General features: G+C 43.2%; 1 protein-coding gene across 9 annotated transcripts in view; it reads left to right on the top strand.

Annotated features, from left to right (window-relative positions):
• The first annotated feature begins 13,744 nt into the window (after nucleotides 1–13,744).
• Nucleotides 13,745–27,403, top strand: part of IQANK1 (IQ motif and ankyrin repeat containing 1) — a 338,309-nt gene continuing 324,650 nt past the window's right edge. For 2 of the 9 annotated variants that reach the window (XM_069220930.1, XM_069220928.1), the window contains exon 1: nucleotides 13,745–13,968. The gene's annotated coding sequence lies outside the window, so the exon portion shown is untranslated. Of the gene's footprint in view, nucleotides 14,032–17,603; nucleotides 17,773–18,959; nucleotides 19,022–27,403 lie in introns of all 9 variants that reach the window. The other 7 variants (XM_069220925.1, XM_069220927.1, XM_069220924.1 and 4 more) reach the window with 7 other exon arrangements.

The raw sequence follows: 27,403 nt of genomic DNA, 5'->3' as shown, positions 1-27,403 counted from the left end.
TGAGAACCTCTCGACGACGAACCTCGACGTCGGTGCAGTGACGGTGAACGCCTCCGACGGCGAACACTCTCTCTCGACGGCGATCTCTCTCGGCGTGTCGACGGCGAGCCCGACTCGGATCTCCTTGGCGTGGACTGTGTTCGCCGTGTCGACGGCGACCCAGATCCTCTCGACGTCGGGTGTCTTCGCCGCCTCGACGGCGAAATAGCTGTCGACGGCGAACAATGTCGTTTTCTCGCCGGCGAAGCACTTCTCGACGGCGAACATGTTGGCGCCGTTCCCTGCTTCGACGTCGACGCTCTCGACGTCGTCGGAGATCTATGTCGTTTTTCAGCAGGTCTGGAAGGAGTCATGGAGGAAACAGGTTGAGCCCTGGTAGAAGTCTGACCTTCTCCTCGCTCTGTAGTGGAATGGCCACTTTTTCTCCTGTCCTCTTTCGCCTGGAGTCGGATCTTCTCTCTGTCACGAAGGGTTCTTCTAGAGAAGGTTTTACAGATGTCACACGACTCCGGTTTGTGGCTGGATGGAAGACAAATTATACAGACCCTATGTGGATCTGTTTTAGCCTTCTTTCTTCCACAAGAAGGACATTTATCAAAAAGTGAAGGCATTTCTAACTAGAAAAACCTCAAAATTCTGTCAGAATTTAACAGAAATCAGTAGAAAATGATCACTCAAAGGTAAAAACGTCGAGTGAAAATGAAATTCAGAAGATATTTCAATGAATTTCTGTCACAAAAGCTTTTGTGAGGTAGAGCTCAATGCTTCAGGGTCCTGTCAGCAGGAGCCGGAAAAAAGAACTGAGGCAACTGCCTTTTGCTGTGCATGATGGGAAACAGGAAGACTTTGCTTTTCTTAAAGGCACAGCTCTATTTACATTCTGTATAATGGCAGCCTATGGGCTACACTGCCCTGCATTGTTTTATTCTCATCAGAGGTGTAAATAAAGTATGAGAATGTATTTGTTATTACATTTCTAGAATAAATAGGTGTTTGAACATGAATTTACACTACTATTGATTTTCTTTTCAACAATTTGGCCTGTGTAGCTGTTCACATAGGCTGCACAATGTTATTCTTAAGTGTTTTTTGACAGACCTTTTCTTTAAACGGCTGGTGTTTGCACTTAAGAATATACTTCACATCAGTGCTCCGGGGTCCCCGCAGGCGCGCGGAACTATTCAATGCTTATGACTATACATGGAAATCCCCTACGAGAGAATGGTGTTAAACTGGACAAAATAGTCAGGAGTATTTTTATATGGACATTGTTGCCTAGTTTTACTGGTGAGAAAGCGTCACTCATTGTGTCACACATTAGTCTGCACAATGTCACTCATAAGTACACTACAACCATGCAAATGTCACATTTAAGCAATCTGAAAATTTGGCAGCTATGACTTTAGTTAGCACTACAGTGTTTCCTTTATGGAAACAAGATTGTGCTTTAGTTTACATTTGCTGCCTTTAAAAATGCCATGCTCGTTTTGACCAAATTAATTAACTAGGTAAATCTCGACTGATGTGTAATTGAGAGTGTAATCTTACTAACTTGCTAATAAACCTTCAAGGTTTGCAAACATATTCTTCTCTGTTTTTACAGTATAACTGTTTTGCTTTCCTTATCTTATGACCGAGCTGACAAAACTTCTCTGGAATGCAGTTCTTAGTTTAACCCCTTTGCTGCCAGGCCTTTTCCCCCTCCTGTGCCGAGCCTTTTTTTGGCTATTAGGTGCAGTTCGCGCTTAGGCCCTCATAACTTTTTGTTCACATAAGCTACCCACGCCAAATTTGCGTCCTTTTTTTTCAACATCCTAGAGATTCTAGAGGTACCCAGACTTTGTGGGTTCCCCAGAAGGAGGCCAAGAAATTAGCCAAAATATAGTGAAAATTTTGTTTTTTTCAAAAAAATGGGAAAAAGGGGCTGCAGAAAAAGGCTTGTGGTTTTTTCCCTGAAAATGGCATCAACAAAGGGTTTGCGGTGCTAAAATCACCAGCTTCCCAGCTTTCAGGAACAGGCAGACTTGAATCAGAAAACCCAATTTTTCAACACAATTTTGGCATTTTACTGGGACATACCCCATTTTTACGATTTTTTGTGCTTTCAGCCTCCTTCCAGTCAGTGACAGAAATGGGCATGAAACCAATGCTGGATCCCAGAAACCGAAACATTTCTGGAAAGTAGACAAAATTCTGAATTCAGCAAGGGGTAATTTGTGTAGATCCTACAAGGGTTTCCTACAGAAAATAACAACTGAAAAAGAAAAATATTGAAATTGAGGTGAAAGAAACATCAATTTTTCTCTACGTTTTACTCTGTAACTTTTTCCTGCAATGTCAGATTTTCGAAAGCAATATACCGTTACGTCTGCTGGACTCCTCTGGTTGCGGGGATATATAGGGCTTGTAGGTTCATCAAGAACCCTAGGTACCCAGAGCCAATAAATGAGCTGCATCCTGCAGTGCGTTTTCATTCTATACCGGGTATACAGCAATTCATTTGCTGAAATATAAAGAGTGAAAAATATCTATCAAGAAAACCTTTGTATTTCCAAAAAGGGCACAAGATAAGGTGTTGGGGAGCAGTGGTTATTTGCACATCTCTGAATTCCGGGGTGACCATACCAGCATGTGAATTACAGGGCATTTCTCAAATAGATGTCTTTTTTACACACTCTCTTATATTTGGAAGGAAAAAATGTAGAGAAAGACAAGGGGCAATAACACTTGTTTTGCTAATCTATGTTCCCCCAAGTCTCCCGATAAAAATGATACCTCACTTGTGTGGGTAGGCCTAGTGCCCGCGACAGGAAACGCCCCAAACGCAACGTGGACACATCAAATTTTTTTTAAAGAAAGCAGAGCTGTTTTTTGCAAAGTGCCTACCTGTAGATTTTGGCCTCTAGCTCACCCGGCACCTAGGGAAACCTACCAAACCTGTGCATTATTTAAAACTAGAGACCTCGGGGAATCCAAGATGTGGTGACTTGTGGGGCTCTGACCAGGTTATGTTACCCAGAATCCTTTGCAAACCTCAAACTTTGGCTAAAAAAACACATTTTCTTCAAATTTTGGTGACAGAAAGTTCTGGAATCAGAGAGGAGCCACAAATTTCCTTCTACCCAGCGTTCCCCCAAGTCTCCCGATAACAATGATACCTCACTTGTGTGGGTAGGCCTAGCGCCCGTGACAGGAAATGCCCCAAAACGCAACGTGGACACATCACATTTTTTGAAAGAAAACAGAGGTGTTTTTTGCAAAGTGCCTACCTGTAGATTTTGGCCTCTAGCTCAGCTGGCACCTAGGGAAACCTACCAAACCTGTGCATTTTTTAAAACTAGAGACCTAGGGGAATCCAAGATAGGGTGACTTGTGGGGCTCTGACCAGGTTCTGTTACCCAGAATCCTTTGCAAACCTCAAAATTTGGCTAAAAAAACACATTTTCCTCAAATTTTGGTGACAGAAAGTTCTGGAATCAAAGAGGAGCCACAAATTTCCTTCCACCCAGCGTTCCCCCAAGTCTCCCGATAAGAATGATACCTCACTTGTGTGGGTAGGCCTAGCGCCCGCGACAGGAATTGCACCAAAACACAGCATGGACACATCACATTTTTTTAATGAAAACAGAGGTGTTTTTTGCAAAGTGTCTACCTGTAGATTTTGGCCTCTAGCTCGGCCGGCACCTAGGGAAACCTACCAAACCTGTGCATTTTTGAAAACAAGAGACTTAGGGGAATCCAAGATGGGGTGACTTGTGGGGCTCTGCCCAGGTTCTGTTACTCAAAATCCTTTGCAAACCTCAAAATTTGGCTAAAAAACACGTTTTCCTCACATTTTGGTGACAGATAGTTCTGGAAACTGAGAGGAGCCACAAATTTCCTTCCACCCAGCGTTCCCCCAAGTCTCCCGATAAAAATGATACCTCACTTGTGTGGGTAGGCCTAGCGCCCGTGACAGGAAATGCCCCAAAACACAACATGGACACATCACATTTTTTTAAAGAAAACAGAGGTGTTTTTTGCAAAGTGCCTACCTGTAGATTTTGGCCTCTAGCTCAGCCGGCACCTAGGGAAACCTACTAAACCTGTGCATTTTTGAAAACTAGAGACCTAGGGGAATCCAAGATGGTGTGACTTGTGGGGCTCTGACCAGTTTCTGTTACCCAGAATCCTTTGCAAACCTCAAAACTTGGCTAAAAAAACACATTTTCCTCACATTTCAGTGACAGAAAGTTCTGGAATCTGAGAGGAGCCACAAATTTCCTTCCACCCAGCGTTCCCCCAAGTCTCCAGATAAAAATGATACCTCACTTGTGTGGGTAGGCCTAGCGCCCGTGACAGGAAACGCCCCAAAACACAACGTGGACACATCACATTTTTTGAAAGAAGACAGAGGTGTTTTTTGCAAAGTGCCTACCTGTAGATTTTGGCCTCTAGCTCAGCCAGCACCTAGGGAAACCTACCAAACCTGTGCATTTTTTGAAAACTAGAGACCTAGGGGAATCCAAGATGGTGTGACTTGTGGGGCTCTGACCAGGTTCTGTTACCCAGAATCCTTTGCAAACCTAAAAATTTGGCTAAAAAACACATTTTCCTCACATTTCGGTGACAGAAAGTTCTGGAATCTGAGAGGAGCCACAAATTTCCTTCCACCCAGCGTTCCCCCAAGTCTCCCGATAAAAATGATATACACTTGTGTGGGTAGGCCTAGCGCCCGCGACAGGAAATGGCCCAAAACACAACGTGGACACATCACATTTTTTCATAGAAAACAGTGCCTACCTGTGGATTTTGGCCTCTAGCTCAGCCGGCACCTGGGGAAACCTAGCAAACCAGAGCATTTTTGAAAACTAGAAACCCAGGGGAATCCAAGATGGGATTGCTCCCCCTGCGTGACATTGGCGCCAAAATAAAAATCCCCGGTGCCTAGTGGTTTCTGCCCCCTTGAGGGGGCAGATTGACCTAAAATCGGCCAATCAGCCCCCAAGGGCTAAATACAATTTGTCCCCCAGGGGAGCAACCCTTGCCTAATGGGTCGCTCCCCATCTCTAAAAAAACAAACAAACAAAAAAAAACCCACAAAAAAACAATTTGCCCTGGCGCTTAGAGGTTTCTGCCCCTCCTGGGGGCAGATCGGCCTAATACCAATAGGCCGAACTGCCCCCAGGGGGGGCAGAAATGGCCTAAAATAAATTTGCCCCCCAGGGGAACGACCGTTGCCTAAGGGTTCGCTCCCCTTAAGTGAAAAACAAACAAACAAAAAAAACTCCCTGGTGTCTAGTGGTTTCTGCCCCCCTTGGGGGCAGATTGGCTTCATAAAAATAGGCCAATCTGCCCCCAAGGGGGGCAGAAATGGCCTAAATATAATTTGCCCCCTAGGGGAGCGACCCTTGCCTAAGGGGTCGCTCCCCACCTCAAAAAACAAAAACTAAACAATTTTTTTTTTATCCCTGGTGCCTAGAAGTTTCGGCCTAATAATAGGCCGGTCTGCCCCCAGGGGGGGCAGAAAAGGCCTTCAAAAAAAATGCCCCCCCCCCCGGAGCGACCCTTGCCCAAGGGGTCGCTCCCTTTTGTCAATTTCATAATGTAAAAAGACATCCCTGGTGTCTAGTGGGCGTTTTGACAGCCGGATTGCTTTACAATCCGGCTGCCAAAACGCAGAGAGAGACTTCAAAGGGAAGGAAATACATTTCCTTCCCTTTGAAGCCTCCCTGCCTCCTCCCCGTTATCGGAAGAGAAATGCTTTTCATTTCTCTTCCAATCATCGTGCTGGAAGCTGAGCTTCCAGCGCGATGGGAGGAGGCCCTGTGACAAACAGCGCGCGCACGCTCGCACGCTGACGTCACGGGGGGGTCGGGTGGAAGGGGAAGGACTTCCCCTTCCATCCCTGACTTGGGGGGGTGGGGGGAACCCCACAGAGGGAGCGCTAGCGCTCCCTCTGGGCTGGGTGCCCAGGACATAATGGTTACGTCCTGGGCACAGCAGCACTGTGCCGCAGGACGTAACCATTACGTCCTCGGCACAGAAGGGGTTAAAGAAGACATTTATTATTAATACTTCACCACGTGGTTCCTGAGAGACGAGATTAGTAGGTTGGAAGCACACGTTTAAAAGTAGTCACAGCAATGAAAGCAAAATATATCAAAGTACTTCTCAATTGCAATGTACACAGCAAATACATGTGATTATATTATAGCATAACTTCAAAGCAAAGAATAAAAGTCCAAATTCATCACCGTAGGGCCTATCACTGCTTGTCATCTTTCTCATGCCTGCAAGTTGATGACTCCTGTTCAACTGCGAGAAAGAGATTTTCCACCCAAACAGGAGGTCAGGCAGCTGACGTCCGCTCCTGACTGAAGTCCTGGAAAATTACCCTCGCTTCTGCCCAGGGACACTGCTAACAGGCCCCTTAGTCTAAAAATGCTGGCTCAGTGTGGGAACCGAACAAGAGTTTGGAGAGTGGCCAAGTCTCCAAACTTCGCTCGTTCCCAGACTGGATAGAGAGGTAAACACAAAATATACGCTCTCTTATCACGTTAAACACAGCTTGGTCTATCATGTGGAAAAACACAGCTCATCTGCAATGTCTCAACTGCAATGTCGAACTCCACGTTAAAGCCAATAGGCAGCTAACCTAAATACAAAATGTAATGTCTAATGCCACGTTAAAGCCAATAGGCAGCTAAACTGAATACAAAAATGTAATGTCTAATGCCACGTTAAAGCCAATAGGCAGCTAACCTAAATACCAAATGTAATGTCTAATGCCACGTTAAAGCCAATAGGCAGCTAAACTGAATACAAAAATGTAATGTCTAATGCCACGTTAAAGCCAATAGGCAGCTAACCTAAATACCAAATGTAATGTCTAATGCCACGTTAAAGCCAATAGGCAGCTAAACTGAATACAGAATGTAATGTGCTACTGATGAACATTGAACAACTAATATGTGCAGTGGTGAAACACAAAGTCATTGGTCAAACACAATTAATGGCATAACAATAACAAAAAAACTGGTACAGCCATTGACATAGAAATGGGACTAAATATTGCCACTGCACTGACCAGTGCCAACGTTTAGTCCTATTTCCAGGACAGCCTTATGGAACACAACATGGCCAAGAAAGTCTAATTTTCATTCTACAGTACCACACTTCTGTAGCATGAAAATTAAAGACTTCCTTTGCCATGCTGTGGTGTGTTTCAAGGGGAGTTTTGTGATTCTGGTCTGGGGTGATTGGCTCTGCAGGGGTTGATTTCTCCCCCCCCCCCTTTATTGAACCCTGCTGTGCTGCCTGAATACTTAAGTCGGGCAGGAGAGTCTTTTGAACAAAACTCTGTCCATGGTGTCATGAGAGGACCAGTGTGAACGCGAGTCTTCACAGCACAGTGATAAAATTCTATGGCAGGACCAGAGCCTCGAATTATGCTTTTCCTTCTTTGCTGTTTATTACAAAAACAACACACAGCAGCCAATCAACATGTATTTTTTCAAAAAACTGCAAATCCCAAATGTCCGAGCTGACATCAGTTCCTCTAAGTCAACCCCAGTGTATCATACTATATAAGCAGCGAGGAACCATAATGCGTCCTCTTTCTTTGCTGCTTACGCGACGAGATAAGTGCTTTAATCTTTTCTTGTGTCATTATTATTATTCTACCGGCGTTTTCACCTATCGGAGTAGCACAGTGACGCAAGTGTTTTCATTGCTTCCCCAGCTCTCCCCATTTGATCTCGCTGCATTATTCAGGCACATGGCTGGGTGCGAGGAGGCTGATGGACGCGGCGCTTCGGTGCCAAATAGGTTTGTCCTATTTCTGGCTCGCTGCCCACACGCAAAGCACCGCAGGTCAGTTTCACTGCCTGAGAGTGACAGCGAGCCCACGCTTTGACTCGGCTGTACTAGAGTCAGCTCCCAGGAAGTTTTACCAGTTGAGCAGTAACGTCCCTCATATGCCCATTAGCCTGGGCTGTAATTTGGCTACCACAGGAGTTCTTCCTGAGGGGGTTGGCGCACAATAGCGCCTGCTTTGCCTGAAATCTTCAGATTGACAGCCTCCTGAGCGGCATATTGTGTCGGGGTGCCCCCCCCCCATTAATTGCTTAATCTTATTGATTATTGGGGCAGTCTCTCAAGCCCTGCCACCGCATCTGCTGCCTACGAGTGACTGACCATGGCAGAGAGGCAGTTTAACGATCAGCCAACCCTCTCTCAGGAGCACGAAGACCTGCTGTTGGCAGAAGATATTGTCCATGCTTTGGACGCTTCAGTGGCCCAATTGGTTAACAGGGCCCTCGCGGTGGCCCTGCAGTCAATTGCTAGGCAATTGAAACGATATGCACTGACGGTCCCACCTTACGGACAGACTACCCCAGGGCCCTCTGCTCCACAGACGGACGTCCAGACTTCCCGCCCCTCAAATTGGCCCCACCCAGCTCCTTCGGCCCGCCTGTCTCAATCTACGGTCACTGACCACGAGTACTCCGCTCAGCCCTCAGCACCCAGGGTTTGCCTCCTCCACCCGACACTCCGTCAGATGAGTCTCCCGCCTCACACACTGACTCTGATGAGGACTCTCCTCAACCCAAACGCCAATGATGTTCCCCTACAGCCCCCACTCTCACTTTTGAGGCCTCGGAACACCCTTCCTCTCTTGATTTTGACCCTGAGGGCATGGTACACCCGAGATTCTCAGACTGGACTCCCCTCCCTACGGTCTCAGACTACATTCAATCTCGTCTCACGAAACCCCTGGACAAAGGCGTACGAAACAGACTGAAGTCTGAGTGTCCCGGCCAGATATTCCAAATAAAGTGGCCCTTACACCCGACTTAGACCCCAATTTGGCCACCTTCATTAAGAGGTCCTCCAAAGACCCGAAAAAGGGTTTTGACAGGTCCTGGAAAATGTGCCAGGACAAAATCCTCGACCTGACAGGGCCCCTCTGCAAAATCCTAGATCTGGCTGTGTCAGCAAAGTTATCTGCCGCTGTCATCGACCCGGACACTTTGGCAGGTTGGGCGCAACGAGCATTATGCATGCTCGGGAACGCGAATTGTGCCCTCTCCACTGAAAGGAGAAAATCAATTTTAATGTGCATAGACCCCAAGCTGACAGAGTTAGCCATAGCGTAACCGGGTCCTTTGGTGGACGGCCTCCTCTTTGGGGACAAGTTCGTCAAGGACCTGGGGAAGTTTGTCCACACCTTTACGGTGTTGGACAAAGCTCAAACCTCTATGAACAAAGGTTTTCCATCAATTAATTTTTACCAGGGCTGGCAGAAGTCCAGGGCGTCTGTCCGGCGGCAATGCCTCTCGCGGCCCTCCCACGAACTATAGCTCCTCAGGAAGAGGCTACACAGCCCAAGACAGAGACACCTTCTACCCAGCAAAAGTGCAAACTGGACATGGCCGCTTCAATCGCGGCTCCCGTCCCCAATACGACACCAACTTTTAACAACACCACTCAAGGTAAGGCTGATATCCCTTTCTTCAGTAGTATTGGGGGGCAGGACCGGTCAATTCCTACACAATTGGAATCTCCTAACGTCCGACCACTGGGTGCTGGAGACGATCTCAGGGTTCCATCTAGAGTTTTTTGGGACACCCCTCCAAACTGTCATGCCTCAACCGATCCTTTTTTCCCGTCTAGACCACGCCTTTATTCAGCAGGAAATAGACCTACTGTTGGACAAAGGTGCGATCGCTCCCTGCTGACTAGACCCATCAGGGTTTTGCAGCAATATCTTTGCAGTGAGCAAGAAAGGAGGGGGTTCCCCACTGGTAATAAATCTAAAGGATTTCAACAGTTTGGATTATTTATCGACACTTCAAAATGGAGGGGATACATTTACTCAGGGACACTCTCAGAGAAGCCAACTGGATGGTCCGACTGGACCCCAAGGATGCCTATTTATCGATCTCTATTTTTTCCCCACACAGAAAGTATCAACAGTTTCAGTGGGACAAACAATGGTTCCATTTCAAGATCCTTCCTTTCGGCCTTTCTTCAGCGCCTTGGTGCTTCACCAAGGTCATGCGCCCGGTAGTGGAGAACCTCAGATCCCGGGGAGTTCGGATGATTGTCTATCTCGACGACATCCTCCTGATGGCACAAGACGTTCAGTCCCTTATGCAGCACCTCGAATGGACCATTCACCTCCTACAGGAATTAGGTTTCCTGATCAATGCCTCCAAATCTGAGTTGACTCCTGCTCGCCAGATGGAGTTCCTGGGATTTCAGATAGACTCTGTTATCTCCCTTCTGTCTTTAACGGTCCAGAAATTATGCTTAATCCGGAAGGAGATCCGGTCAGTACTACTCGAGGACAGGATTTCTCTCAGGATCTTAGAGTAGTGGGCTTACTGGCGTCCTCCATCCAAGCCATATTTCCGGCCCCTTTACATTACAGAGCACTACAGCGCCTCAAGATCCATCATCTTCAGGGGGTTGTGAGCTACGCAGAACTCATAGACCTCACACCAGAGACACGCAACAAATTGCAGTGGTGGGTGGATCACATGGCAGCCTGGAACGGCAGGGCCATATTCAGATCTCGCCCGGATGTTATCCTAGAATCCGACGCCAACAAGTGGGGCTGGTGTGTTTGTTGTGGCACGGTCTCCACTGGCGGTCGATGGTCTCGCGTCGAAGCAGACCTTCACATCAATTGCTTGGAACTTCTAGCAGGTTCCTTTGCAATAAGAACTCTGGCACCGAGGTCCGGTTGTTGCCTGCTGCTTCGCATTGACAAAATTTCAGCGGTCCGTTATATCAACAAGCTTGGAGGAACGAAGTCTCAGGCTCTTCTCCAAATAGCAAAAACATTCTGGCAATACTGCCTGCGGAATCGAATTTCTGTAATGGCAGAATACCTTCCGGGCCAACTTAATGTAGTGGTGCACTGGAATTCCAGATATCTCCAAGATCCCAGTGGGTGGAAACTCCAGCTGTCCATTTTTCAGGCGTTACAGACGAGATGGGGTCAATGTCATATAGACCTCTTTGCATCTTGTCTTTCGTACCAAGTAGACCGGTTCTTTTCTTGGAGACCGGACCCCTTGGCCATAGCTTCAGATGCCTTCCTGCAACATTGGACAGGCCCACTCCTTTATGCGATTCCTCCGTTCATAATGCTTCCGAGAGTAGCATCTCAGGTGGTACAACAGCGAGCGGAATTGATTCTAGTCTCACCAATTTGGAGAGCACAGGCATGGTTTCCTCTTCTGTTGGAGCTACCCCGAGACCTTCCAGTTCAGATCCCGATCAGCCCCAATCTGTTATTGAACCTGTTGGGACAACCTCATCCCCTGATTGTGCAGAACAAATGACAACTTATGGCCTGGCACATTTCAGGCAACGCTGGTGTTTGCCGAGCCTTTCGTAACGCGCGATCTCCTTCATCTCCACCTCCTGGGCAGACTCCACTCATAGGTGATAGCTATCCGCCTGGCGTAGGTGGGTGGGTTGGTGGAATCCACGGAACCTGGATCCCTTGGGGCCCCCCATTACAGACGTAATAAACTTCTTGGCTGAACTGGCTCCGGAAGGTTTGAGTTACTTCTCAGTCAATAATTACAGATCAGCTATCTCTGCTGGACACACTTTTATTGAAGGGAAGCCAGTGGGAGAGCATCCCATGGTGAGCAGAGTAATGAGGGGTATCCGGTTAGCTAATCCTCCCCAACCCAAGTATACGTTTTTATGGGATGTAGATATCATTCTACATTTTTGCAGAGGTGACCATGCAATGCAGATTTATCCAGAAAACAGTTGTCTGCAAAGCTAACTATTTTATTATGCCTCCTCTCCTGCAGGAAAGTGTCAGATGTTCGCGCTTTGGATATCGCAGGTAGAGTATATTCTCCTGACGGAGTGACTTTTTCTATATCCCGGAGAACAAAAACTTTCTCAAGGCAAGTAACTTATCCTAGTTTTTCTGAGAATCCTAAACTGTGTGTTGTGCAATGTCTGCGAGAATACGAAGATCGAACCAGAGAATTTCGACAATCTACTGGCGGTCAACATCTGATTGCTTTGCAGAAACCATTTCATCCTGTGTCTTCACCTACATTGGCACGTTGGGTGAAGTGGATTCTGTCAGAAGCTGGTATCGACACTTCCACCTTTGGTGCTCACTCTGTCAGGGGAGCAATGGCGTCAAAATCTTATGCCCTAGAGTCTCAACTACAAGACATAATGAGAGCAGCAGACTGGTCAACAGATTCTACTTTTAAGAGATTTTACTATAAACCTATTCTTGATATGGCTTCCATTGTGATACACCAGCTTTAAACAAGCATAATCCGAGGCCCCGGTCCTGCCATAGAATGTAAAATTTTCTAGCATTCACATCAAGAATTTTCAATTCTATTAAGGACAAGGAGGCAAGGATTATTTAGCCCACCCTATTAGTCATCATGCCCACCCTTTTATTGTCATGGGTAATTACTCTATCTGATGGCTTATACTCTGAAGGTTAATGTCAAAAATTGTTAGTCAATTGCATTACATGTGTTACTCTGACATGAATAACTGCATGATGGTTTACCTGAGATGCTTATGGGATTGTTATATGAAGAAATTTGTACTCAACAGATGATTATGATGAGAATATTTATTTCTTCATTGCCGTTCCAGATCTGAAGACTGGAGGACAAGAAGATTTTGTTTTTTCTATGCAGAGCCACAAGTTTCTTCATCTGATCAAGTTCAGAGACTGTTCTTTCTGATGTTTAGACCTGCACCGTGTTTTATGGGACTGGTTGTATACAGTTCTTATGTTCAGAGCAAAGAAAGAGGACGCATTATGGTTCCTTCCTGCTTATATAGTCTGATACACCGGGGTTGACGTAGAGGAACTGATATCAGCCCGGACATTTGGGGTTTGTAGTTTTTTTTAAAGGTACGTTTTGATTGGCTGCTGTGTGTTGTTTTTGTAATAAACAGCAAAGCAGGAGAAGCATAATCCTCGCTCCCATGTCCTTAATAGAATTGAAAATTCTTGACGCGAATGCTAGAACATTTTACAGTGCGTGCTCACCGGAGCCTTTCTCGAAACCGGTACATGTATCTATTTGTGTTAAAAGTGGCGGTACGCTGGGACAGTCACAAAAAAACTGGACCGGTCAAATATGGGAAGTCTGGTCACCCTATTACAGTAGAGCATAATCCGTGAGTCTCCCGCCTGAATCGGGTCTATTGGCATTTATGCCCGTTAGTTCCTGGCCAAACCTATCCTTCTCTGATCCACTATCACACTGCCAACGAGAACCCCCATGAAAGCACTTTCTGTTAACATGTTATTTGTTCAATAGAAATCTAAACATACCTCGAACTATTGATAAGTACTAACGGTAAGGTTTTTAACAGTAACAGCATCGAAGCTCGGCATTAGATTTGAAAATAGTCAACATAATATTCTCTTCTTGTTTTCTTTAAAAAAGGTAGTTAAATTAGCGAACTTTAGGTACGTACCGAACACTCTACCTTCTATTTTAATTTAGCATGTATTCAGCCTATCGTTTCTCAGATCATATTAAAAAAAAAGTAATTCGTTTAAATTAATAAACTGATACGCAGTCTGCATTGTCACTGTAGGAGGCGTTACATTTCCAAGATGGCCGTCAACTTCTTGACAGTTGACGCCGATTTCTGTCAGTTAGTACAAATAGGCGCGTTTTCTTTCAGGCGTGGCTTCCTCTTGTACAATAGAGCCGCGGAGCTGCTCTTTAGTCCTTCGTCTGTTTGTATGGCTGTGTCTCGTCTGCACCCTGGAGGGAAGTCTCGTCCGGCGCGCGATTCCCGGACTGTGGGACTCCGCGTATCAGCTCTGCTTCCGGTTTACAGTGTTTCCGCCCTGCCCGGTTGCTAGGAGACAGCTGGCCCTGGTGGCCTGTGAGGCAAATAACGTAAGGTTTTCGCCAACAGGCAGGGGAGACAGAAGAGGCCGGGGTCTGGCAGGTGAGGACCCGGCACGGTTGGGAGGGAGAGACTGTTCAACCGATGCAAGGCACCCGGGTGGAGGTACCAGAAATTATATGTTCGTCTGGAAATGCCCCACTAGCCACTGTTTTGAAGTAAGGCCAAATGTCACAAATTGAAGAGTCCCGTTGAAAAAGCGGTGTATAACTGGGAAATTTCTTATTTTAAGAAAATGTTACCCCCGCTGAAATCTTCAGTTTGAACATATTTTGTTTTTAAAAAGTATGCTTCCCTTAAAGGTCAGAGTAGAAGATCATTTGGAACACCCCTCCACAGAAAACTTTGTGGGGGCAAAACAGTAAAGGACCATTTGAAAAGTGGCTCCTGAAGAGCGAGGTCTTAAAGGACTACCTCCTTGGGACGCGCTCCATCATGAAATGCTTTCCAAGGGACCCTCAATAGAACACTTTCGTATAAGAAATACCTACTTCGGACTATCACTGTGAGAAGTGACATCGCTCAAAAATCGGCAGTTGTTACTACGAGAAATAATTCGTCAGAAAAATTATCATGTAATAAAAATAAAGTCTCAGAAAATGTTAAACGACTTTTCAGAAAATGCCCATTTTGTAATGTTATCTAAGAAAATTTTCCCTTAAGGCAGTGATACTCAAAGTACGCCCCAGTGTCCCGCCTGACCTTTACATGCAGCCCCCAGTTCAACAGCAGCCCTGGGTTGATGTCTAGTTGCTTGAGAACTAATATTCAGAAAGCTTTTAACTAGAGGGGCAAGGACATATTTGCAAGTTAACTGAAGTTAAAGATTGGAGCTGGCTGGAGAGCTCGTTCGGGTCTTTTGGGGTGTCGTGGGGGCTTGGAGCTCTCCACCCCCCCCCCCCCCATAGCTGCTGGGGCATTTCTCACTCAGTGCTGAGCCCTTTTTTGACATTAGGGGTACTTTGCCTGTACTCCTTTATAAATATTTTTTCCACATATGGTATCGATGCCAAATGTGCATCCTTTTTTCCCCACAGCCAGGGAATTTTAAAGGTAAGTGCTGTACAAGAGAGAGAGTCTTTTTTTCTTTCTTTTTTATAAATTACATCAACAAAAGGTGTGCCGTGCCGTGCTAGGATCATCATATTCTCAACTTTCAGACACAAAAAAGGTTGTGTAAAAAATTATCATAGTTTTTGCATTTTTGTCAGATAGACATTTAGTTTCCTTTTTTTGTACTTTTAGCCTATGTTGTAGTGGAAATGGGTGTGAAACCCATAGGTGATCCTGGAAAGCTATATATTTCTTAAACATAGACAAAATTCTCATTCAGCCAGGGGTCATTTGTGTGAATCTATTGGCGTTTTTCCAAAGTAAATGTTGAAATAAAAAGATCATGAAAATAAGTAAAAAAAAAAAAAAATAATAATAAAAAAATGCAATTGATGGTGATGTTTTCATCTTTACATTTTTGTCACGACGGGTGATTTACAAAAGCCGTATACTTTAACGTCCATCAGACCCTTCTGGTCAGACACTGGGTGTGTAGTTTGTACAAAACATGCAATACCCAGAGCACATAACTAAGCTGCAGCTTATGATTTTTCATTGTGTGGTGTCCATGCAGCAATTCATGTAAAAAAATCTAACAAATATGGATATGAAGGAAACCTGTGTATTTTTAAAATGTGGGCAGAGAACTGAGTTAAGGGACAGTGGTTATTTGTACACCTCTGACTTTGCAGTTCCACATACTAACATGATTTAGAGGACTTTTTGCAAAATGTATTCCTTCTTTCACACTGGCTACATTTGGAAGCCAAGAATGAGAAATCCGATTGGCAATAACAAATGTTCTACCACTGTGTTTTCACACATCTCCTGATTAAAACAATACTCCTATGGTGCCCATAATGCAAAACTCCCCAAAATGTAACCTGGGATCATCACATTTCACTCAGCAAAATCACCTTTTTTAACTTTGTGGGTAGCTACAGAATTTGCACGCTTGCTCAGCTGCCACTCAGAAAACCCTACCAACCTAGAAATTTCTAAAAACTAGACACAAGAGGAAGTCAAGGGTAGTGTGACGTGTGAATCCCATAACATTTCCTTACCCACAAGGCCTTTAAATCCCAGACTGTGGCTAAAATACACATTACCTCATGCTTCAATTAGAGAAAGTTCCAGAAGCTGCAGGAATCCTGAAAATGCCTACTGTCCAATTTTCCACACTGCTTACGATAATACCTGCTGTACGACACTTGTGTGGCTGGGCCTAGCATTTGCAACACAAATTGCTTTAAAATGCAACAAGCAGATATTTAAAAAAAAAAAAAAAAAAAAACTGAGAGGAAAAACAACTTGGCTTGGCGATATGGGTTGCTAACCAGTGAAATCTACCAAACTTAGATATTTCTGGAAACTAGACACCCAAGAGAGTCAAGGGTGGTGCGACTCGCCTGGATCCTGTGAGGGTTTCTTACTCATAAGTCCTTGCAAACCTCAAACTCTGTCAAAAATATGCATTTTCCTTCAATATCTGTGAGAGAAAGTTCCACACTACACGCGGATCCACAAATTTCCTACCACCCAGCATTCCTACAATTGTCCCAATAAAAATGGTACCACACTTATGTGGGTGGTCCAGGTCTGTGACAGAAATTGCTCCAAAAATCAACATGAACAGATCAAACATTTCTGCTGATAATCAAATCTTTTTTGCAATCTGGGTAGCTGTGGATTATGGACAAAATTATACTGCTGCCAAGGAAATTTGCCAAACCGAAATATTTCTGAAATCGGACACCTTGTAGTGACCAGAGTGGTGTGACCTGTGTGGATCCCACGGCTTGCAAACCTTAGACTTTTGCGAAAACATACATTTTATTGGCATTTCTGTCAGATAAAGGGGTCCATACATTCCCTATCTATCCGAAGACTCAACGGCCCCAAAATGCAATGTAGAGACTTCGACTTTTCCTTACAAAAAAATGACCTTATTTTGCTATTGAGCTATCTGACATATTTGGGTCCAGACACCACCCAGGTAAACCTAACAAAACCAGGCATTTTTTAAAGCTAGACACCCAGAGGAGTCCAGTGCAGTGTGCCTTACATTGCTCCCAAAATGTGTTCTTACCCACAATGCCCTGCAAACCTAATACTTTGAAATCACTATTTGTCCTCACATTTCTGTGACCCAAACTTCCGTAATCTGCAAAGATCCACACAATTCCTACCTCCCAGTGTTCCCAGGGAAAAAAAACTACAACTCTTGATTGGCTGGGCATAGAGCCCGTGACAGAAAAGGTTCAAACCAGACGCAATGGTAGTCCTAGCAATGTATGTCTTCAATTAAGTAATTTAACCTGTCATAGGTGATGTAATACGCAAGGTCATAAGCAGGGCATGGCAGGGGTGAAGGTTATAGTTAAGTTAGTAATTTATAACCAGTGAATGTCAGTGTTTTTTTTTTTTTGTTTTGTTTTTAAGTGTTAGTTCTCAATTCATACTGGGACTATCACTTTAACCATGTTTTTTTTTTCCTAGTGATTCTTCTTAGTTTTTTAATGTAAGGGAAGATATAATTAACATGAGTAATAATAACATCACTTTAACGGTTGTCTTTTTTCAGTGAATTATTGTTTTTTTAATTTTTTTATTTTTTATTATAGTCTGCCGATTATTTCCCCTCCCCCCGGCCAGGCCGTGCACTCTGACACCCTGTTGACGGCCAATCCAGAGGAAGTTTGCACGGTACACTATTACCAGGGGAGTGAAGCTGTTCATGTCTTCTGCGAGACCTCATGGGAGAGTTGTCCTAGGTTCATTGGGAGTACTGTGGTACGCATGAAATAATCCTTTTAAAACATTTTTTTTTTTTTTTTTTTTTACCCTGGGAGGAGTCCCTTTTGGCCCGTCCCACAAGTGTGTGTGTGTGTGTGTGTTTGGGGGATATGGTGTCCTTTCACTGACCTGTTACACCCGTGTTTATTATTTTTATTTTCATCACATAGGGACTAAGTCTCTGAATCCTGAAATAGCCGCAGCATTTTTTGATGGGTTGTGGCCAGCCAATCAGATCATTTATTATCTTGGCATCTGTACTGGGCCCGTGATACTGAAAGGCCTGACACGTGAGGAAACACTGCTTTGGCCAATCAGAGGGCCCTTTTGTTTTTCAATTTACAGTACTGTGATACTCCTGTGGGATCATCCGTTCAGTTATACCTAACTTTTTATCTCTTTCAAGCCCAACCCAATCACCTCTTTTAACACAAAGTTAATGAATTCACACCAAATCACAAAAAGCAAGCTTTTGGGATAAAGTTCTGTTTGCTAAATATGGTGTAATTACATTCATCCGTTTTTTTTTTCTGTATTAGACAGCAATGTTTCATATGGGAATTAACATGGGAAATTAGCGTTTTGGGACCCCTGCTTTTTTCTTGACCCCCACTTGACTGATCGGTGCAAATCTTTACAGGAAGGATTAGAGGTGCATAAACGTTCGTTTTTTTTGTAAAGTTTTTGTGTAAATTCGTAAAACACCAGTGGTAAGAAACCAAAAAGTGCTGTTTCTATGGAAGCTCTTTCATGGCTGTAACTACACAGTGGGGACCGCTAATTATTAATGATATATATAATTACATTAAATGTCCCAGAAAATGGACTACTGGATAAACAAATTTAATGGAACTGTGGGATTGTTTTCGAAATTGTTCATATATAAAAATGGGTTTAACCTACCAAATGTGACATGTTAAAAATACAAGAGAACCATTATTGTAAGATTGAGAAGAACTATACATCTGACGCATCTATTTCCAATAATCTTACTAACATACTGCTTAAGGAAGGAGCTAAACAGTAGTCACTATAATGCACCTTGTTTTCGACTTGTTATTAAGTTAAATTATTCACAGTTTTAAACATATCTTTCATATTTTAATACTTTGAGGCTGTTAAAATTCTTCATGTCATACACCTCAAACTGTGCTTAATAATGCTTATAATGTCTCACTATGCAGATTGGAGCCTCTTGAGTATAGTTTCTTCCATCTACTAACTGCCAAGACCTCACTACCTCAAGGTAAACACAACCAGTGTTAAATCCTGCAAAGAATCCATGTTGCAAGTAATATATGCAAGGATGTATGATGAAAGATGTGTGAGTTGCATACAAAGTCCTGTTTCTGAGCAGGTATGACAAGACTTTTTGGTTGTATTAAATAAACATCCTTCTTATAGTTACACATTTTGCACGGCCAGTGCTTTATTTTTATCAGTATATACCAATCAGATTTTGAGTACAGTTTGAATATTGGAAATGGATTTTAAAATATTCATGTTTTAGAACTGGTGTTATTTCTGCCTCCTCCCACTTCTGGGAGTGCTCCATTTTATTGTTTTAGTGCTCGCCTAGTAAAATCGAATTCCTTGGTCACTGAGGAATCCAATGACTCCCGAAATGAATTATACCAGGAGAGCACACCAACACTGACTAGGGATATCTGCTGCCGCTGTTTGTCTTCCATACATACATATGTTTGGTGGAAGTTGCTTGTCAGCCTAGGTGAAGGCTGCACTGATACAACTGGATGTTCTGTCGTGCATCTGAATCTACTGAGGATTCTAGTGCTGCAAAATTTCAGCTCATAAAAAACATTTTCATTTGTGCCAGAAATGCAACATATCTCTACTTCAACACCACAGCATAATAACTTGATGGCAATCTAATATTGGCTATGATGAACAATATTTAATATACCACTGATTTGAACGGTTCAGTGCACCTGTTGTCAAAACCACACACGAGACATAGCTAACCTTGCAGCTGACACTTGCATTTTGTTATGTTTGCTCTTGAATACTGAATAGTCCAAGAGAGGAGCTAAAGGGGTGTACTTTTCAACATGCCCCACAAACAGTTCTTTGGGTTCCCAATCAGACATTGACACTGGGCATATTCACTTTCAGCTTCCTCTTCTAATTGAAATACATAAGTCTAATGGTATAGATAGCACTACCCTCCTTTTTCGTAAAGCAGTTCTTGATGTGTCTCTTCTCAGACAGTGGGCCAAACCTAACACCACATATTTCACATCCATTTTACAGTATGTTAAAGGTAATCCGATACAGAAGAGGTCATGTGATGGAAAGGTTGATATTGGATCAATATTGACAGGTAGCAGAAATTGAGTAATAACCTAGCTGAAACATCAAACGGGGGAGACTAATGTGTTCAGAACGAAGGGAGAATTTCCAGTATAAGATCAGGAGCAGATAACATGTGCCAAAGGAACCTGAATGGGTTTGGTCACAGTCAGTGTCTTGTTGGTGGTGTGATGTAACTTTTGACGTTTTGCGCAGTGCACCAAAGAGTTCAAGTTCCTTAATAACCTTAACTCCTAATTTATTTTAGGTTTTGTGTTGTAATGTTGTCATCTCTTCGACTGAGATGACATCAGGGTATTTCTTATGTATTTTGTTAGCACAGGTTGATTTTTCTTTTAATAAGGGCTGTTGACGCAATCTCACCTTCAGTTTGTGTGTTTCATGGGTTTTAAAAGACTGTATCATGAGACATAGTTAAATATCTCCGTGAAACAGACTTCTGTCTTTGGCTGGGGTTCAAACAGAGTGTATGAACATAGTAAACCCCATTATATCAACTGCATCGCATTTTGACGTGCACCTTTCCAACCAGTACATTCAAGGGCGTTGTATCATTAAAGCTAAGTATTTTATTTTAGGGATGTAGCCCCCTTAAACACTTATAGAATTTAACAAAAATAATAAAGGTTACCTTATTCAATATAATTGAAAATTATAAAGGTATGCTGAAGCATACACACCCATGAAAAACATTAAAATGTACTGCAATATTTTCGGTATTAAAATAATTTATTAAAATTGTTGTTAAAATTCTGCCACTAAATGGCCAGATTAAGAAAATGTACTAAATAAAATAATGGATACATTTATTACATGTTAGGGTTCCTGCTAGGTTTAGCTTTAGAAATAGTAAAATATTCAAAAAGTAGTTGAGGCAATTGAAAATGCAGTAAAAAGGTAAATATTAAGGGAAGGTAAACAAATGAGCAACAAGCTCCAGTAACAACATGGTGGATCTGTGCTGGAAAGAAAACTTAATGAAAATGGCACAATCCAAAGTAATGAAGGGAATTTACAAAAAAGTGGAACTCCTCCCGATACCAGAAGTCTTTCAATCAGAAGCCCAGTTGTGTAGCTCCACACTAGCGGACAGAGTCAAAGAAAACATGATCATGAGAAACACAAAGCAGATATGAGGCTTTAGGAAAACTTTAAGACCTCTTCTGAAAAGAAATATACTTGTACAAAATCATTTGATAGCTTGTACTCATTTGTATACCCTACCCTGTTAAATAAGTCTTAAACAGATAAGTGAATTGTTGGAACAAAAAATCAATTTCTATACATTGAAGCCATGCTTTTGCACACCTCGGTGTCAGAGCATTAAAATATTGTGCCTACCATACTTTCATGCTTACTTTCTTACATTTTGATTTATTAAAATATTTGGCTTTCACTGCATCCAGCTTGAAATTCAAGTCTTAGCAGAAAAAATACTACTGTATTTCTACTTGTTTTTTATTTTACATTTTATTTGATAGCTTTGCTAAATAACTTCTGGACAGACTTACACCATTCATGCAATCCACTTCTGAGGACTCTCACGCTGTCTGTCCTAGCTAGAGATATGTACATGGCTGCAACTTTGGGATATTCTGAGTGCTTAGTAAGATTATCAAAGCAGCCTTCTTGATTAATTTCTTTGAGCACAGCACTTCTAACTCGGCACCCTAGCCCAGACTATTATCTTCTGAACTTTTTAACAGGTCCGAAATATTTTTCTGACCATATCATACGTTACAGTACTCAGAGGATTTAAGATCAACCATTACTGATCTCCGGCGAATCCCATTTTTAGGTTGAAGACTAGAGGAGGAAGATCCTTTTCCATGCTAGAAGCTAAAGACTGGAATCGTCTCTCTCTCTGTTTGAGATTAACTGAAAATGAGACAGCCTTCAGGAAACCGCTTAAAACCTGGCTTTTCTCCTTGCCAAATGAGTTGTATGGTTGCTTTTTAAGCCATTGATTCTGTCTTTTCTCTTTACTCTTGTGACCTTTTTAGCAGTAGTCTTTGGTAGATGGTGATGTGCTTGGAATAGCATCAGGATGCTCTGTTATAGTAGTTCTGCTATCTATAAGTAACCTTATTTCATTTCATTAGCTGGTCTTTGTACTCAAGAAATCAGTTTCAGCCATCTTAAAGCCTGACATCGGCTCCTCCTGATCAGAAGCAGTCTTTACTTGTTAGTTTTAGTTGCGGTGACCCAGGCGGGATATATATTTTTTTATAAATACTGAGGAGAGTCCCCAACGAGTATCCTGTCTGAAAAATGTAAAATCCATATTTTTAAGCTCATTTATTTTGTACTTGCCAGTGAACTGAAGTCTTTTGCCTTGAATTGGGTAGCTGTCCATTCACTAATCCTCACATCAATCTCCTACAATGTACATATGTATGCAAGCTGCAGCTCCCCTCTAAGATCTTGTCTGTTTATTGCCTTTGCCCCACTTAATGGCAGTATTGGTACTTCCACCACCGCAATGTGATCAAAGATAGTTAGATCTGTAGTTTAACTAACTTGAGACATTTAACTAAACGGGAACATACCTTTCTTTTTTTTTTTTTTTTTTTTTTTTTTTAAATCTGGTGAGTCATCTTTCTTACATAGGCAATAATTCTCCTGCTGTCAACCTGTTTATTCAGTGTTTATACCAATGATTTATCTCTTCTGAGCCTTCTACCGGCTAACTTCTAAGAACCTTCTTAGCAGACCATAAACCCACTAATCTGAAATGATCCACGTCTCATCCTTATTGGTACTTGGCGTCTGTGACTTCGAAACAAAGTAAAATTAAATGAAGTTCTAACATCCTTATCAAGTTTCCAGAGATAATATTCTCTGCTACCCGTGTCATATCTAAGGTTACTCATAAATGAAGGACTTAAGACTGTGGTAAATAATTTATTTTACCTTATCTTATTTCATAATTTTCTAGTAATAGGTAAATGAGGAAGGAGACAGAGTCCGGGACGTGGAGTATAATCAGGGTTTATTTCAATAACTCGAGTTAAGGGAGAGCTCCCTCACCAAGCGGGTTAGGGAGTGGTCTGCCCAACATTGCGCAGCTTGCAGCTTTTATACATTTCTTGCACAACACAAGCAAATGGCAGTATTCGGTAATTTTCCATCAAGCAAACTTTAAAAAGAGAAAAAAACAAAACAGTCTATATGCGTCAGTGGAAACATGTGAAGCTGGAACACTCCGATGTGCGTCAGTGGAAATATGTGAAGCTAGCATGCAGACGGAGAAATGTCAGAAGCGTGGGGTAAAAAATAGAGTACAAGGGAAAACAAGCGTGACTTTCTTCCAACCTCAGGTTATTCTGTCGAAGCGAGCTTTTTCTTAGAAACTGAAGAATCGGCTTAACCACAGCTATGTGGGTGGCTAACATCCTGCCTAAAGCACATCACAAGTTGCAATTTATCTTCAGCTGCATTCTCCAAAATGTCAACACATTCTCAAAATGGATGCTTACTCTCAAAATGGATGTCCAGATGTCAAGGCACAGTAATTGCATGAGGGTGCGATATTTTATTTTTCCACATCCCCTCCTTGCACCAGAGTGCAATCACTGTCAGTACAGGCCATTGAGGTAGATCCTGGCATTTTCTTCCTCCTGAGTATGTCTTCTAGGAGTGCACAGGGTAATACACAATCCACAGAGCGGTGGACCACATTGTATGCAGAGACAACACCCCATAAGTACTGCGAATATTATCCCAACTATGGATAGTAACTTCCAGCCCCAGGAGGATACCAACCCCCAAAACCATCCTGACCAAGTCCAGGTGCCTGGTTCCTGGTGTAATCCTGATGCTATTTTGTGTAATTTGGAAATAGCTTTATAGACTGAAGGGGCGTTATCGGGAATGAAAATGCAACAGCTCGACCCGATAATTTTACAAGCCCCACCCTTCTCCGCTAGTATGACGTCGAGAACAAGACGATTCTGGAGCGCTACCATTCTGATAGCGGATTGTTCCTGAGTCAAGTTCCCCAAAGCGGCTATAGTCTGATTCACAACTGCCTCTACTGTTCGAGTAAGTCTACGTATAAGCTTACTGTTCTGCACTGGTCCAATGAAGAAGAAAAAACCTCTATTAAAATCAGTATATTGTTCCGCAGCAGTTTCAGTTTGATCTATTCCGGATGTATCTATATACCTCTTGTACCTCCCTGCACTAATTCGATGATCCTTGTGGTACGTTGAAGAGGCAAGGAAAACAGGTGGCAATAAGAAGGATATATAACATCTCCCCCCCCAGTTGTAGGGAAGACGGACATAGGCAGACTGGCCGCAAATGAAATAGGTATGTCTGGTGGTCTGAAATGAGGACCGACTATGATCCGTAAATTTCACAGTAAAATTGCATTCACTGTATCCTACAGAGATAGTGCCAGTCTTCTGGATGCACAGGTGTCCTTTTACTTTGAAAACGGATATAGTTATTGGCCCTCCCTCTCCTTGAGACCTGGGTCTTTTCAGCTTAAAAGTCAAGTCATCCTGTCGGTATTCTTCACTTTCGAATACCGTTCCATTAGCCTGTGGTAACCCTTCCTCATCAGGATAACAGACCGTTTGAAGGACAGTGTTTAGATTACCCCAGGGCCAGTCCTTTTGATCTGTTGGCATCTCAGACCTGTTGTAAGCTGTGATCAGGGCGAACCAGGCCTCGCATGAGCCGTTATATGAGAATGGAAATGGTGTTAATGGCATTCCCCCTTCGTCTTGGTGAGGGGGAATCTGTCCACATACCCAGCAATTAGTGGTATTAACCACTTGATGTGAGTAGTGTAATAGCTTCACAAAGGTGTTGTTCTGCATCGCTACTCTATGTGCCAACTCATGAGGTGGAAGATCGTGATGTGTGTGTTCTTGAGTGTCATTAAGGGGTGTCTGAACTCGTTTGCTTGGAGGAAAAACCTCATACAGTATCCAACTCACACATGCTATTGCTGCCAACAAAAACATTAATATCAATACAAAAATATTTTTCCCAGCACACATTCTTCTCTTATATTTGTCCCTTAATCTCTTTTGTTCCATCCTTGTTTTTGTCACAAGCCTTGCCATTAGGCGTATCTCCCTTGAGCCCCTGCCGTTTCACCAACAAGAGGAGCTTGTTTGGACTTAAGTGACCTGGGCTCGGGAAGAAGACCTAAGTTTCGACTTGTATAACTGTTGGGGAGTTTCTTCTGTGGGTAATGTCAATTGTTCGGAATGTTTTGGAATCAGGTGAGGCAAGGTGTCCTCTGCCCCTTCTTTAGAAAAGTATTTCTTACAGTGGCTGGCGTGTAACCAGCCCTTCCGTCCTTCGACTTTCACGGCTGTTCGGGTAACCAGTAGAACAAGCTTGGGTTCCTTCCACCTGGGCTCAAGAGGCGTCGCGCGATCAAAATTCCGGATGAGGACCCAGTCTCCCGGTCTGATCTGGTGTTCTTTGGGTTCGGTATTATCAGGAAATGCAGCTGCAACCTGTGAACGACAAGATTGAAGTGCAGACATCAAAGAAGCCAGATAATCTGTTAACACAGGTAGTTCAATGTCTGTTATAGCCTTAGCTCGCGGTGTCCCCCATATGTTAGGTGGTCTGCCAAAAACGATCTCATAGGGAGCTAGTTCAGTCCTGGAATGGGGAACCATTCTCATGTAGAACAATGCTACGGGTAAAGCTGTTATCCAATCAACTTTCTTATCGGCACAAATTTTTGCCAATTTGTTTTTCAGCGTTTGGTTGTGTCGCTCGACTAAACCAGCTGCTTGTGGGTGTCGTACGCAGTGGAATTTCCACTGGTATCCCAGCAGGAGCGAAATTTTCTTCATTAATTCAGATGAGAATGGTTGGCCATTGTCAGAGTATATAACTCGAGGTAGACCAAACCTAGGAAAGTATTCCTTAATCAATTGTTTGGCAGTGGTGTTGGCAGTATAATCAGGTACGGGGTAGGCTTCTGTCCACCTTGTTAATGTACATACTACTACAAGGACATACTTGTATCCTCTGCATCTTTCCATTTGTATATAGTCCATTTGTATGACCTCAAAAGGATGTTCTGGAGGATGAAATCCTCCTGAGCCTACTGTCACACCCTTCCCGATGTTGTACTGGCAACATATCATGCATGTTTGGACCTTGTTTTTGGCTGCGGCTCTAAGGTGCTTATTGTCCCATATAGATCTTGTTGCATCTAGCATAGCCTTTTCTCCTAGATGGGCTGGCCCATGTATTGTTTCTATAATGATCTGTACCATGGCGTCCGGTAGATACCAGACTGCTTTGTGTGGCACCATCCATCCCTGGTCTGTCAAGATCCCTCCCTCCTTTTTCCATTTTTCTTTTTCTTCTTTTGTAGCATGACTCTGTATGTCTAGTGTATCAATAGCGGTATCTCTGGTAGTTTGTGTATGTCCTATAAATGCAAGGTCATGGGGTGACCCTTTTTCTATGTCTTTTTGTGTCATTTCCTGAGCTGTTTGGTCTGCTAAGGCATTTCCTATAGCGACATCGTCTGTTCCCTTTGAATGTGCTTTGCATTTAATTACAGCTATTTGTTCGGGCAAGTGTATGTCGTCCAATAACTGTGTTATGAGGTCTGCATGTTGTATTTTTGATCCATGGGATGTCATGAAGCCTCTTTCTCTCCATAGCGTTCCGAAATTGTGAACTACCCCAAAGGCATACTGTGAGTCGGTGTAAATGTTTATCTTTTTTCTCTTCCCTATGTGACAAGCTCTACTCAAGGCTATTAATTCTGCAGCCTGCGCCAAGAGAATTGGTATTTGTCGACATTCTAGTACCTGTGTTTTTGTGGTGACTGCATAGGCCGCTTTCAGTTCCCCTTTTTCATTTCTTTTACATGAGCCGTCCACATATATATTTTGTTCCGCCTCTTTTAAAGGAATATCTCTTAGGTCTGATCTTGGTTTTGTCACTTGTTCAATCACTTCTATACAATCATGTACTCCGTCTGTCTCTTCAGGGAGAGGTAAGAGTGTCGCTGGATTCAGGGTATTACATCTAAGTATTTGAATGTGGGGTTGGAACAGTGTCAGTTCATACCCTGTCAATCTGGCTATGGTCAAATGTTGAGTCTGTGTTCTATTGAGTAGTAGTTCCACTGCATGAGGAACCCTTACTACTAGTGGGTGTCCTAATACTATGGTGTCACTTTGTCTGATAGCTTGGGCTGTCGCTGCTACAGCTTTCAGGCATGCAGGAAGGGCTTGCGCTACTGGATCCAGAGTGGATGAAAAATATCCACACGGCCTTTGTTTGCCTGCTTGTTCCTGTG

The sequence above is a fragment of the Pleurodeles waltl genome, chromosome 2_2 (assembly GCF_031143425.1).
Source record: "Pleurodeles waltl isolate 20211129_DDA chromosome 2_2, aPleWal1.hap1.20221129, whole genome shotgun sequence".
Lineage (NCBI taxonomy): Eukaryota > Metazoa > Chordata > Amphibia > Caudata > Salamandridae > Pleurodeles > Pleurodeles waltl.
Note: the sequence above shows the minus strand (reverse complement) of the source record. Positions and strands in the feature narration are given on the sequence as shown.